The sequence below is a fragment of the Diabrotica virgifera genome, chromosome 9 (genome assembly GCF_917563875.1).
Source record: "Diabrotica virgifera virgifera chromosome 9, PGI_DIABVI_V3a".
Classification (NCBI taxonomy): domain Eukaryota; kingdom Metazoa; phylum Arthropoda; class Insecta; order Coleoptera; family Chrysomelidae; genus Diabrotica; species Diabrotica virgifera.
The window spans coordinates 106,650,836-106,665,864 of record NC_065451.1 but is presented as its reverse complement, the minus strand read 5'-3'; positions in this window follow the sequence as shown (position 1 = coordinate 106,665,864).

The window sequence follows — 15,029 nt, the reverse complement described above, 5'->3', positions numbered from 1 at the left end:
GGTCATCGTCGGTATTTATCTCAACTTCATTTCTACTTTAGTCAATTGTATATTTAACTTTATTTATTCATTATTGTATTTTCCCTTAGTGAGGCTTGGGCCTATTTATTTGTATTATTTTCATCTTTGTCGGTTTCAATTCAGTTGTACGTAGCAGGCGTACTATAACCATTTGGTAGAAGACTTATGTAATTTTGTACCCTATATGTTAGTGAGAGGTACTTATACCTGTAATTTTGTAACAGATAACATTATTGTTGTTATCTTAGAGATAACTTTTTGTATAACTTATGTCATTTTAGAGTCACATGATATACACTTTGTGTAACTCAGAGATTGTCAAAAATCTAGTAGTTATTTTTAAGAAATATGTATTTATTTTGTATATCAATTATTTTATTATTCCTTTATGTTCATTATTACAGGTTTGATATATTTAATATTTGACAGCAGTATAAGATACCTGGGAAAATGATCGAAGATCATTTTCATGGCGCCCATGATTAGTTAGTTTTATTTATTTTGTTCGTTTTTAGTCATTATTCATCTCCATTCATTTTCAGTACATTATTCTTATTTTATTATTTCATCTTTTAGTCATCATTACTATCTATATAGAGCTACTGTTCTTCGACAGGCATGCAAACGAGCCGTATCCATCCTTGAGTGTCAAGTTGCTCTCTTGCATCTATAGCTAGCCAACTCTATTCAGTTTGCCTCTGTCTCTTCCCACTTTACTTCTATCCCTTCTAATCCCCCTTTCTTCAGTACAACTGCACTTAAGTAGTATTTTTTATTATTTTCCGACTTCGGCTTCACTGCTGAAGCCCCTTCATTTTCATTTTACTACTTTCAACTACCTAGTAGAAAGTAGTTCTTCAGTTATATTTTCAGAATAGCTACCATAAGTATTCTTTCTTTTCCTTACTTCTGTTGGAGTACCTATATCTTTCTTTTTACTTTCACTCCAACAGAAGTTTTCTTTTCTTATTTTTGTTACACTGGCGCCCTATACAGATAGTATTCAACTATCTAGTCTTTTCAGAAGAAAACAGAAGTTTTCTTATTTTTGTTACAGGATTGGAAGGATCTTGAGTTCAGGATTTGGAAGGGAAAATGATTGAGCTGTGTGAGTTTTATTTCGAAGATCGTTTACTATAGACCAGGTTTCTTTTGCAACACCTTTAGAACTTCCCAGGCGATTTTGTTAATAGGCATTTTTAGCTGATTTGACAAGTTTTAGATATTTTGTCCTGTACTTCGTGATATATTCAGTGACAGAAACATTGGTAGTAAATTTCTTGATGTATAGAAGTGAACGCATATTCTTGGCTGATATGTGGATACCTTTCGTAACCCAAGGTTTCCGATGTTTTGGCTTAATAGGAATTAAAGGAAATGCCTTATTGAAGATGCGGAGAAGATTATCTAGAAAAACACTGAAATTATAGTCCACGTCTATAGAAGGAAAGTGCCACTCAGAAGTTAAGGATAAATTTTGGAATTTACGAAAATTCTGGGTGGAAAAAATCCTACCTAAACGTCCTAATCCTAAACTAAAGATATTAAACTTAGTATACACTGCTTCATGATCAGATAGTCCCGCTTTAATAACTGTAGAGCAGACATCAAGGGGTGAGAAATCTGAGACAATATAATCGATTATGGTAGATGTAGTTTTTGTAATCATTGTAGGAGAATTAACATGCATTGAGAGACCATACGATTCAAATCTGTTGACCAGGGACACTTGGGTAGCAGCAGCATAATTAATGTTAGTCACCGCATAGAATTTTTCTGCTTTTATTTTCTTCTAACAAATTCAGCGGGTTCTGAAAAAATAGTTCCACGGTAGAGTCAGGTGATCTATAAATGCAAATAATGTAAAGCTTAAGATTTTTATTACAAACTAAGGAAAACTCAAAAAAGGATTCACTTAACAAAAAGTCATATTTTGTTACCAGACAAAAATCATTATTTCTAGAAAGAATAAGGCTGTCTCCGTGAGCCGAACTTGGACGATCATACCTGGCAATTGTAGTATATTTTTCTACAAAAAGGATTCAAATTTATGGATGGTTCCAAAGTATCTTTCTTAATAAAATTGATATGGGAACGGAAAGGCTCTTTGGATTTGCAAATTGTGATGGCCTGCTTGTCTGTAAATATATGTGTGTTTTCAACTTCATTTTTGCTGTTGCTTGGAATGGTAATTGGATTTTCCAAGCTAACCGGGCTTCTGATGTACTTCGGATTCATATTTTGTTAGATGTTCAGAGTATGATGATTCTGTGGACCATTTAATATATATTCAATGTGGGTTTCGTGAAAGTATAAAGATTTCTTTATTGAAAGGATTCATTGAGTAGTCCCTGTTTAGGATCTTGTCCTCTTCAGGGTATGTGTTGAATTTGTTAGTATGGCAACATACTAGCAGGAGTCTGTACAACAGTGGAGCTATGGGCCATTCCACGAACATACGCCTGTTTTGGATTACTTCGACAACGAATATTTTACTGTGCAAAATAAGAAGAACGAAAGTAAATGGCGCTAATAATTATTCCAATAAACAACAATGTAATTTGCAATTTACTTTCGTTCTTCTTATTTGGCACAGTAAAATATTCGTTGTCGAAATAATCCAAAACAGGCGTATGTTCGTGGAATGGCCCATAGAACTGATCCTTGGGGAACTCCAGCTTGTGGAGTAAATGGGGTTGATTTTTGATCACATACTTTCACTCTAACAGTTCGGTCGTGGAGGTAAGAGTGTACAATTTTTGTAAATTGTAGTGGAAGCCTGATGTCAATTAACTTTCGAACAAGTCCGTCGTGCCAGACCTGGTCAAAAGCCTTTTGTACATCGAGGAAAGTGGCTATGGCGAATGAACCATCGTTGATGGTTTGGGTGATTTTAGTGGTGAAGTCAATCAATGCATGTTGTGTAGATTTACCGTGTTGGAATCCGTATTGAAATTTAGGGATGATGTTGTGGGTTTCGAGAAAGTCATTGAGCCTCTCTTTTAGAATTAGCTCAAGGACTCTTCCCAGAGTGTTTATGAGAAAGATCGGTCTATAGGATTCCACGTCGGTGGGGGTTTACCTTTTTTTGGTAACATGATTGTGTTGGCTACTTTCCAAGGAGTAGGAAAGTAGCTGTTTTTGAGACGTGTATTGAAAATTTTTGTGGGAAGGGGAATAATACTTTTAGGAAGATTCTTTAGGCATCTTCGGTTGATGCCATCAGGTCCGGGAGCACTGTTTTTGCCTTGGTGGCAAAAGCTCTCCGTTTCCCTGTCTATGAGAGGGTATATGGATCATGGACCGGAACGTAAAAGTTGAGAGTATTTCTGACTATGAATTCTGTGTTGAGTTTAAATATGCGATCAAATTCGGGTTGTTAGAGGTTTGAAAGTTGTTTTGAAGCGAATTTTTGAATGCTTCTGCTTTCCCGTCTGGGGAATTGATAATTTGATTGTTGACCAACAGATGGGAAGGTTTAGATAGTTTTTGTTTCGTTAGGACTTTGAATTTATTCCAGAATTTACTTCCGTCTCTGTTTTGAGATAGTATCTTCCCACCGGCGAGCCGTTAGGTCAGATATTTCCCTCTTTTTCTGGCACATATTCGGTTGTATTCTGTCTTGATTAGTGGGTTTCTGTGTTTCTGTTGGCCTTATATTGGCGTAGAAGACGCTTTGTTTGATGAATTTTGACAAGGATGTATTGAAGAAGTGCCGGATATGAATAGTTTAGCTGTTTTAGTGGAATTGCGTGCGTGATAGCTTCGGAGATGAGACTTTCAATTTGTGTTGCACTTCTGTCGATACTTTCGTTTGTATCTAGTTCGCCTAATAATGGTAGCTTTTGTGTGATGAAGTTTTGTAATTCGTTCCAGTTCGCGTTACGATAATCTCTTATAGTTTTTGGAGGGTTGGGTTGTTGTGGAGCGAGTATGTCGGTGTCGACAAGAAGAGGTAAGTGGTCTGACGTTATTGAGTCGCCTATGTGGCATCGATCCTCGAACCTGTTCAGTATGTTACTAGTAACTAGGATGTGGTCGTTGATCGATGCCCGAGTTGCGTTCAAAAACGTGTATTCAGTATTGGTGATTCTTGATATAGGAAGGTCTAGAAGTAGATCCGTGAGGCGGATGCCTTCGGGATTTTGTCGATGATCACCAAACTGTGTATGTCTACAATAATTGTAGACATATACAGCTTGGTACCTTAATTATTAAGGTCTACCATCAGCACAGCCTTGCCAAGCGTTGAAAAATACTTAGCAAGTCCCTACTGAGAGGCAGACCCGGCGTTTTGTAGTAAGAGATTATCGCGAGAGTCTCGTTGTTGGGTATGTGCACGTCAATTGCCAGGAAGTTCACTTCTGATGGACGAATATTTTGAGGGAATGTGTGGATGTTGTGCGGTATTCCATGCAGAACCGTGCGGTACATCTTTTCAATATGATGCAATTGTTCGAAAGTCCGCCCCTTAAATATAATTAAAACTTAACTTTTATTTTTATTAAATGCGACTGCGCAAAATGAACACATTTTTATTTTAAAAGCAGAACATAATTTAAATTAAATCAAATACGTATTAACATTACATAAAATTTACAAACATTACAATTTTACCCTTTGACTTTAATTTTGACAAATTCGTCAATCAGATTGGTGTAGTCTAAAGTAGCAGCTAGTTAGGACTCTATTGAAATGATGTTTTTTTAGTTTTGTTTGTCTTATGGAGCTTCGTAAATAGTTTTTAATAATTTTTAATTTTGAAAAACTTCTTTCCTCACTAACTACCCAGTGTTAATAAAATTCTTAGCGACACAACTACATTTGGGTATACAGAAATAGTTCTAAAACTTCTAAATGTTTCATGTTCATGGACTACGTTATCATTTGGGATGATATACCACGCAATTCTTCTAGAAGATCCGATTCTTTTTCTATTGAAAGTATTGAATGAAGATGCATACAATATTTTTTAAGTGATTTCCCTTAATTTAAAAATATTATCAAAAATTTATTTATTTATGAATTTCTAGAAGAGGAAATCAACCAATCAAAGAATTAATGTCAATGTCTAAAATTAATAGAGATGAAAAAATTTATTTTAAATTTATCTTCTTCTGACGCTTTATTATTGACGCTTTTTTCTCCTTTTCTGCAATTTCATTAGCAGTAATTTTCGTTTGGTCATAGCCAGACTGTATGTAACTTTTAATTTTTTTTATTGTTTCTGACAAACTTTTTACACAATCTGACAAATTTATAGTTATATGTTGCAACATCTTCGACTCTGAATTTATATGAAATAAAATATCATACCAAAGAACTACACCGCATATAAATTTATAATTTTTAATGTTTTCTGCTAATCCTCATGCTTTGACTTAAGTTCCTGCATCTTTGTTGACTTCTATTATTTTGAATAATGCATCATATATCACAAAATTTTAAATCTTAAAGGTTTTCATGCATCTATTCGACTTGGCCATCTAGTATCGCTTAGTTTTAGAGTTAGTTGTGAAACATGTTTTATCAGAACTTCCCAACGCTTTGTAGAACCAGAAAGAAAGTGTAAATTTCTTGTATAATACAAAAAAGGTTGTTTCTGTAGACGGTGCTTTTACTTTTAAAACTAAGTTTACAACACGCCATCGGATATTTTCAAATATTCTATTTTGCACTTCTTCCTATTATTCTTCTTTCTTATTCCTATGATTATTTGGATGTATTTTCATTTTACTGATTACGCCGCCCCCCTTGTGATGCCGCCTGATGCGACTGCCTCACCGCATCATAGCACCGCACGGCCCTGATTCCATGTTTTACGAGAATGCCATTCCACGTGAGACCTGACAGCGGTTTCGGTGGATAGTAGAATATCCTGCGAAAGTTGGATCCTGCTTTCACAGGGTGTCTGTGATTGCTAGGCTCTGGATGTTGTGTTTCGACAGGATATTCTTGATGAGGGGTCTCTTTTTAGATAGGCCCTGACAGTTGACTGCACCAAGGGTGAAATTCATAAGGGGGGGGGTTCGTAGTTTGGGCGGAAGGCCAGTTTGACCTGGTTGCAGTGTCCATGCATTACAGTCGAATGGTCAGACTTGGCTAACCAGGTTGGCGGTGATTGCTGAGATATGTTCGCGGAGCTCGGGCAGCAGGTTCAGCAATAGGCAGTTTGGATCGTCAAAATATCCTGCGTCTCTGTGGTCATGTCGAATGGGGAAATGATCTTTCGATCGTTAAGGGCTGTATCTCGTGAGATGCAGTTAGAATCGCGTGCCTTTGCGGGCACTTGTTTGAGTAGGCAGGGTGGTCACCACTACAATTAGGATATTTAGGCTGTTCTTGAGTAGTACAGGCGCTTGACTTGTGATTCTCGCCGCAGTGAGGGCAGACTAATGCTTTTTGACGGCATTTGTTGATAGAGTGGTCGTTAGTGCAGCATTTGCTGCAGTATTTCGTGGTTGGTCGTACAGGATCAGAGCTGAATAGAAGTTCGACATTGTAGATGATACCATCGAATGTAATGCCTTTGCTCAGGGCTTCTGTTTATTTCTCGAGAGACTTGGTCAACACCTTTATTACCTTCGAATCTCGACTAAGCCTGTAGGATTTTACTCTCCACAGTTTGACGATTGGGAAATCCTGATCGGCTAACAAGGCGGTGACCTCGTCCTCAGAGTAGTCCACATCGATTCCAGTAATGCAGAAGAGATATGTTGGCGATTGATCTGATTGATTGGAATTGTTTCTGTTACGGCTAATGACCGTAATCACAGATTGGCCTGTGGCTTTGCGAATTGTGGATTCTATGTCTTCTGCATTGATATAATGAAAAAGTCGCATGTGTGCGATACCATGAGATCGAACTTTGAGTGAGTGTATTTTGTTTGCTAGGAGGTTGGTGGCATTTAGTTGCCGAAAGAAGGTCCGTTGGTTGCAGAGGTCCTTCGGGAGATCTTTCATAAGGAATTCGAAGATTTTTGGGTTCTTTAATGAATTGACGATGTTTGGGTTTCGTGGGCGAGAAATTGCTGCGGCGTTGGCATAGGATCTGCCTTGACTTCGTTGGAAGACAAAATCGGAAGATGGTTCGTGTGGATTCGTGTTGCTGATGTTAGCTGGTTGCGAAGGTGGAACTTATGTTGTTGAAGTATGAGATTGAGAAATTTGTTGCGTTTGATTGGTAGATGATTTGGGTTTAGACGATTTTTTAAATGGTTGATTGTTTGACGGTTGAATGATTGTTGGAGATGCACCTTGTTCTGTTAAATAAATAAAAGAGTTCTTGCACTTTCTCAGGTTTATTGAATTCAATACAAACGATACAAACAGTCAGGTTAGGAGAGATGAGATCTGCCATCGGCCCCGGCCTTGACGTATATGTGACTGACTTCACAACTTACAGAGTGGCCGGATTGTGCCGATAGCACATCTCCCTCTTTACAACAAGTTTTCATGAAACTAAATAATCTTTCAAATAAGCTGGCCGTCGAGATATTCTTTTCGGACTGGAAGAATCCTATTCCATATCACAACAGTTATTTTCTGTATTTGGAACCGTTAGCGCATTATCGTTATCACTACACAACTCACTGTTTCCCGCACACTCCTTCCGGCTCACACAATCTTCCCACCTACCTTCTTTACAATTAAAATCAGAACCAGAAGTGGGCAGAGGCAGTGCTAGAGTAAATTCAGGTTCAATGTAGTATGGTGCTGGAATGAGATGACGGTTTCGTCTGAAATTTCCTGACTTGGTTTTTACTATATAATATCTTGGTTCATTTAAAATGGACGAAATTTTACCGTACAACCTCAAATCAATTACCCAAACACTGTCTCCTATAGATAAATCTGACAAAGTCCTGGCCCTATGTCTTTTATTAAATTGGGAGGCTGATTTTTCTTTCGCTCTATTTTCTCTTTATACCATCGAATCGGTATTAACGGGAATATTTAACAGTTTTGGAGTTACGGGTAAGGAAGATCTAAATTTACGATACATTAATAGTTCGGAAGGCGAAAATCCACATTCAAGGGGTGTGGTACGGTTAATAAAGCTAGACTAAGGTCTTCTGCTCCAGTGTCAATTAAAAATTCAAATTTTGTCCGCAGCTCAAACACAAGTATAGAAATCAGTCACTCTCGAGCCTCAATATTATTAATATAAATAGAGCCGACAAAATTCAAATTATTCTCTGAATTTATCATAAAATTATCAATTTCTACAGTACTAACCTTATATTCCCTTTGACCTTTACCAGATAAACAAACTGATGCCTAATGACCTTGAGTGAGACTGCTGACCACAAAACATACACGTGTCTCCCCGGAAATTCTTTCTTCTGATGTTTTCTGCCTTCTGAAACGATCCGGTGACATTACCTCGTTCTCTATTTTGGACACCCACTTCTTTGAGTTGGATGATAACGGTTTTCATTACGCAATTTCCGAGTCTGATTTGCCTGCATTTCTGCTTGTTTTGCAGCAATAATACAATCTTTCAAAGTCAGAGTACCTTGTAGTTCGCTAGTTTTTGTATCCAACATTCCTACCAGTATGCTATCCCTAATTCCTTAATCCTTCCTTAAGGGTGCTGTAGTCACAATATTCTGCCAACGAACGTAAACTGGTAATAAAGTGTTCTATACATAGCTTCTCTTGGTTGTTGAATTCGTGAGTTAAACTTAAACCGTTCGAATATTACGTTAAGACGGGGAATAAAGTGATTTTCAAAATTCTGTAACATCTCTGAATAAGTATTTGGAATTTTCGGAAACTGTAGAACGATTTCTTCGGACTCATCTCCCATTATATACATAAGAATGTCGATTTTGTCTTTCTCCGGCTTCTGATCTTGTCCCGACACGCTCATGAAACTCTGGAATCTCTTGCGCCACTGGGGCCACATAATTTTATTCTCCGGTGGATTTACCTGAACAGGCATGTTAATTGTCGTTGAGCCGCTACTAACGTCTAAATCTGTATTTGCCATTGTCATTTGGCTTTGTGTATGATTTCAACGCAACCTACATAACCTAGACACTACACGTGGAAAAGTTAAACTTCACTAATCATTTTTCTCTCTCTTCACTTGAAATATAAAGTTAATCTGAAAAAGTGCACCAGCTGCCACCATGTTCTGTTAAATAAGTAAAAGGGTTCTTGCACTTTCTCAGGTTTATTGAATTCAATACAAACGATACAAATAGTCAGGTTAGGAGAGATGAGATCTGCCATCGGCCCCGGCCTTGACGTATATGTGACTGACTTCAACTTACAGAGTTGCCGGATTGTGCCGATAGTACACACCTAGTTTTGAGTAATCCGGTTTGCCTTGCTGCTTGAGCTGCGGGAACTCGTGGTCGTATCTTTTAAGCATTGGGTTCGAGCTATCGTTTGTTTCCATACGGTGGTAGACCTGACGGCACCTAGCCTGGATGATTGCCATCTCGGCGTTATAGTGCGCCAGGTCCATCCCCGTCTGGGAACGATTATACTCGTTCGGGGGGGTGTTGTGCCTTCTTGTGTGAGGCTGGCGAATTGGTTGGTTGTTGGGACATATGATGCAACATTTGTCTGGGCCGTCCGAGAACGGAGCGACCGGGAGGATTCGACTGACCTTACTGAGGAAGGCATCTCAACTTGGAAAAAGATGTCGTTCGGGCGAAAAGAGGGCATCCCAGCCTCAGGGTGTTCTGGGGGCTAAACCCCCAGGGATAAGGTGTCTTGTCCAATCTCTCCGTTCCTTTCCGACAATTTGGAAGATGACTATAATTACCTGTGGTTTTTAACGCGGTTTACCCCGCTGCCAGTGGGTCCCTCGTTGGAAGCCTTTCAAAGGTTAAAATTTTGTTCCTGCGACTTGTTCTTGGAGCCTTGCTTCTCTAGGTAGAGTTCGAGGCGAGTGTATTGCACACGAGCCCAGAGTGGGCTCGAGTGCAATACACCTCCAGTAAGGGGTTTCAGAGTATTCCTCTGAAACCCCTTAATCCGTCTACCTTTTGGATTGCGCAGCCAAGCGTCGTTGGTTTTTCCGTGGGAAAATCTAAGCTTTTCGGGCTAACCGTGTGCCTCAGTCTTCAGCGATTGACGCTGCTTAACTCCTCAGTAGCTGTCGTTACGAGTAAGGTATGCTAGCAGTGACCTTACTACTCGACGGCTGGATCGAGAATGTCGACTCGATGTATACCATTTAATGTTGGCACCAGGTGACTTCAGTTATGAAATGATTACTAAACCAATTCTCAAAAAGGGGAGCTGTCGCCCAAGCTTTACGATTAGACTTCCAAATCACAAGCTAGCCAGATTTAGATTTATTTTTTAATACTCTTGTATTTTCTGAGCGATAAACTAAGAGTGGTTTTAACTTGCAATCACCAACTGCATTTGCCCCAACCATCACCGTCAATCGATCTTTGGCAGCCTTAAAACCTGGAAAGGTTTTATCTTCGCGTGCGATAAAAGTTCTCTTAGGCATCTTCTTCCAGAACAGGCTAGTCACATCTACATTATAATGCAACCCCGGACAATTCCAATTCAGCAGTTATGTATAGATCTATATCATACATAGGTTATCCTTCGGACAATATAGCAAAAATCTTAAATAACATTCCTAACTTAAAGCTTTCATTTAAATGTAAAGATAACATCAAGTCCATTTTTTCTCATACTAAAGACAAAATTAAAAAAAACTTCAAAGAGTGGCATTTATAAATTGTCATGTGGTGACTGCCCTGTGACCTACGTGGGTAGAACGATGCGACCTTTGGATACTCGTATCAAAGAACATCTGTCAAAGATCGATACATCTAGCTTTGGTCATAATTTGCATGCATCGAAACATAAATTTAGTCCACAAAGAGATAGTAGGATCCTACATAGCATACCTAATAATAACTATACCAAAATGAATCTACTAGAAGATCTAGAAATAAGTAGAGAAATGAAAAGAAACCCTCAAAACTGTGTTAACACCCAGATTCAATTAAATTGTAAATTTGATCCTATTTTTAAGAAATTTCTTTAATAATTTTGGTTTATTATTAAGTCTACCCAACAATTTATGAAAGTTTTTTGAACATTACCTTAGGTATTCTTGAGTTTTCTTTCTTTGATTACATATTTGTAAACAAGTAAAATATTTGAGATTTGTCTGAATTAATTAATTGGATTGTTAATTTATAAAATAAAAATAACAGCTTTCAACCTCTGAGCTTATCAAATGAAATTTCTCCTAGGTTTGATTTCATCTAACTTCTACACTTGGTCAAACTATAACAGTTTTGTTTTTGGAAGAATTTTGATAACTTATATTCACTTCAATATTAATATTAGTAATTTTTGAAAATTTAACTTTAAAAAATTTAGTATCTTAACTTAAAATTCATCTAACCTATACATGGCTTTTTAGTCATTTTCATTTTTTAATTAATTTTAATAATTATTTACGAATATAGAGGTCGCTTAAGATTGTGGTACCTTATTTATCATTTTAATAAATGACAGTCATCCTCAGCTGAGCTGTTCACGTAGGCTCAAAATGGTTTGACTCAGCCATGTTGTCTTTTTAATTTAAAAAAGAATTTAGATGTGATTTATTCATTTTAAGGGGTTGTTATACCCGATATCTGTGGCTTTTGCCCAGTATCCATGTTTTTTATTGTGTCGTTTAGCAATTGCTCTTCTATGAAGGTTTTATAACAGGACGTAAGTTTTTCACTCTTTTTTTTATATAAAAAAATCTTATCTTAAATGTCCTTTTAGGAAGCTCTGATGATGGCACGTTATGTGTTGAGTAGCCTCTTTATCAGCACTTGCCGCTTCTCCGCTTTATGCAATGCTATGCCAATTACAGCGACTTTTGAATCGGCTGAGTCAACCATTATTAGCTTTAAACTCTTCATCTCTAGCGATTTCTCCAGCATTCTCTTTCAATCTCTCAAAAATTGGCTTAGCTTAGGAGCACACTGTATTCTGGTCAATAGGACAATTTTTCACATTCACCTGATTATCACACCATAATTTTAAAATTGTTTCCATCTCGACGATAATACCATGACGTTTACGTACGATGGTGGAATTCAAAGATTGTGCCCTTTTCACAGCGTCGAGAATTTTTTCCTTGCCCTTTATAATTGTTCTGACCGTCGCGTCGATTCCGGTAGATCAAACTTCTTTGATAATTCAAAAAATTTCATTTTTGATTCAAAATCTTTAATTTAAAATTTTTCTTTTCTTATTTGATGCAGGCGGACCAGTTTTACTTCGTTTGGATGACATTATTACTCTTTCAAGGTGTGGCGCTCAAATAATGAATCGGCAAGATTTTAAAATCGCATATCAAATAACAAATCGACAAGATTTGAAAATCGCGTAACTCTGGGTTCGCGTAAGTCGGGGTAGCGTAAGTCGAGGTATTACTGTACATGCAAAACAGTGTATATTTAAAAAATCTGACGATTTGAGCGGGACGTAAGGAAATGGGTGGGTCCGAAAGTTTCACAAGAAAAAAGCGAATATTTCGCGAAATGAATGACAGATCGAAAAACTAAAAAATACGTACTCAATTTTTTTCAAAAATCTATCGAATAATATCAAACACGACTTCCCACGGAGAGGGGTGGGGGTAAATTTTAAATACGAATCCCGCGATATTTCGCGAAATGAATATCAGATCGATAAACTGAAAAATACACTTATTCAATATTTTTGAAACATCTTTCGAATGGCACCAAACATGACCCCCACGGATATGGGGTGGGAGGTTACTTTAAAATCTTAAATGGGAGCCTCCATTTTTTATTGCAGATTCGGATTCCTTACGTAAAAATAAGTAACTTTTATTCGAGCCATTTTTTCTAATTATGGATAGATGGCGCTATAATCTAAAAAAACAATTGTTGGAAATGGAAAATTAAATTAAAAATGGAAAGTCCCCACTAAAATGGGAAACTTTACTCAACTTCTTTTGGTTTTAGGACCTACTTTTCACAGCCCAATAGGCCCCCATAACGCTCGAGTGACTGCACATTTAACATACTTTGCTCCCCTACCATAAGCACTTTTCGGGAAAAATCTGTTTAAACTTTTTTTAAAGTGTTTACAAAAAGCTTCATTTTAATTGTTTTTACAAGTTTCTAGCATTGAAAATAAGCGAGTTAGCTCAAAATAAAGTTGGCACCCTTTTTTTGGTAAAAAAAATCATGAAAATATCCCCGTGTTTAGCTCCCCAAATGAAATAAATCGTTACCGCTTTACCAACAATTTACTTTACTTTTCTATTTCTTTTATGATCTGTCATTTTCACCGGTTTAAAGTTTTTATCTTTGAAAGTGTTATAGTTGAAAGAGCTTGAACGAGTCACTATGCACGAGTGTATGCAAACTTTGAATAGCTATATCCTAACCAATTTTTATCTTACGGAAAAGCAAAATGAAACTATCATATTTATAACAGCAAAACCTACATTTTTTACTCTTTGAGATTTTTCGTATCACTAATACTTTTTAAGTTATTTCCAAAAAAGGATATTTTTCCAAAAATTTTAGAAACATTTTTTTAATATACAACCTAATTTTTTCAAAAATAAGCACGTCAAACTGACAGATTATATAAACAATATACATACATTTAAAGTAAATGGTAAATATTTAATTTAGGGTGCTTAAAGGTGATTTAATGTAGGGTGCTAAACAGAGGGAGATTTTTACAATTTTTTTTACCAAAAGAGGGGCCAACTTTTTTTTAGCGTTTAACTCGTTTATTTTTGATGCTAGAAACTTTTGTAAAAAATAAAAATAAAGCTTTTTTAAAAAATGTTAATCAGTTTTTCCCGAGAATTGCTTAATTTTTCGGTGATTCCACGTTGAAATATTCGAATTGGAATTAGACGAATAAGAACGTATTTTTCACGAGTTACAACATTGCTTTTATTCGATTTGTAGACTTTACTGATACACCATTTTTTTTTTTTTAGTTTTTATTATAAGCTACACTTTTTCTAAGAATATTTTTTTCGGTAAAATATTTACTTTTTGAGTTATTTGCTGAAAACCTTTTGAAAACGTAGTTTTTTTTTTTGTGGAAAAATAAACATTTTCAATCGCAAATATCTCGAAAAGTATTGACTTACGTAAAAACTCTCTAGAACAAAAGTTGCTGATAATCAGTTAATTTATCCATTTTCGGGCTTATCTTGAACGTATGTTTTTCCACCCCCGAGAAGGGGTGATTGTCACCCCCTAAGTAAAAGCAACCAACGGCACAAATTCAACTTTGAAGTGGAGGGTAAATAGAACCTAAATCCAAATTTTTATGCAATTCGGAGTTGCCCCTGAAAATTACACTCCAAAACGGTCATTTATTGGACTAAATACTATTAAATGACTACCATAATTTCCAACTTAAAGAGTGTCTAGTGACTATTGACCTTTATTTGCAATTTATGTAAATAAAACAAATTTATACATTTTTATAGTTTTAATATCTTTCTTAACAATTCATTTCTCTCTTCCTGAATTTGATTGCTTCTTTGAATGGCTTCTCTCAATGCCTTTAGTTCCTGAACTCTATCTCTTTCAACTAGCAGTTGTTCTTTCCGTAGGCCATATAATTGTCGAGCTTTTTGAGCCTTCCTCTTTTTATTTGGAGTTTCAGTTACAAGTGAAGTTGGAGTAGAAACTTCTTGAAGTAGTGAAGATTGCAAAGTTGTAGATCTTTTAAGCAGTGGTGATTCTACTGATGTAGAAGACGTACCAGATTGCGCAATATTGATTGGTTGAAAATGGGGCGACCAAATATCTAGTTGTATTCCTGTGGAAGTACTAGGAATATTTAGAGATGGCGGCACATTTTTTTCTATCATAGAGGATATTGTATGACCAATATTAATGGTTTTGTCTTCACCAAAGATATCCTCCATGATCTCGAAATACTCCCATGACACCTGTCCTCGTCCTGTTCGGTTTTTGGCTTTATTGTCCTTGATCGATTTGTGAGTTTGTTTC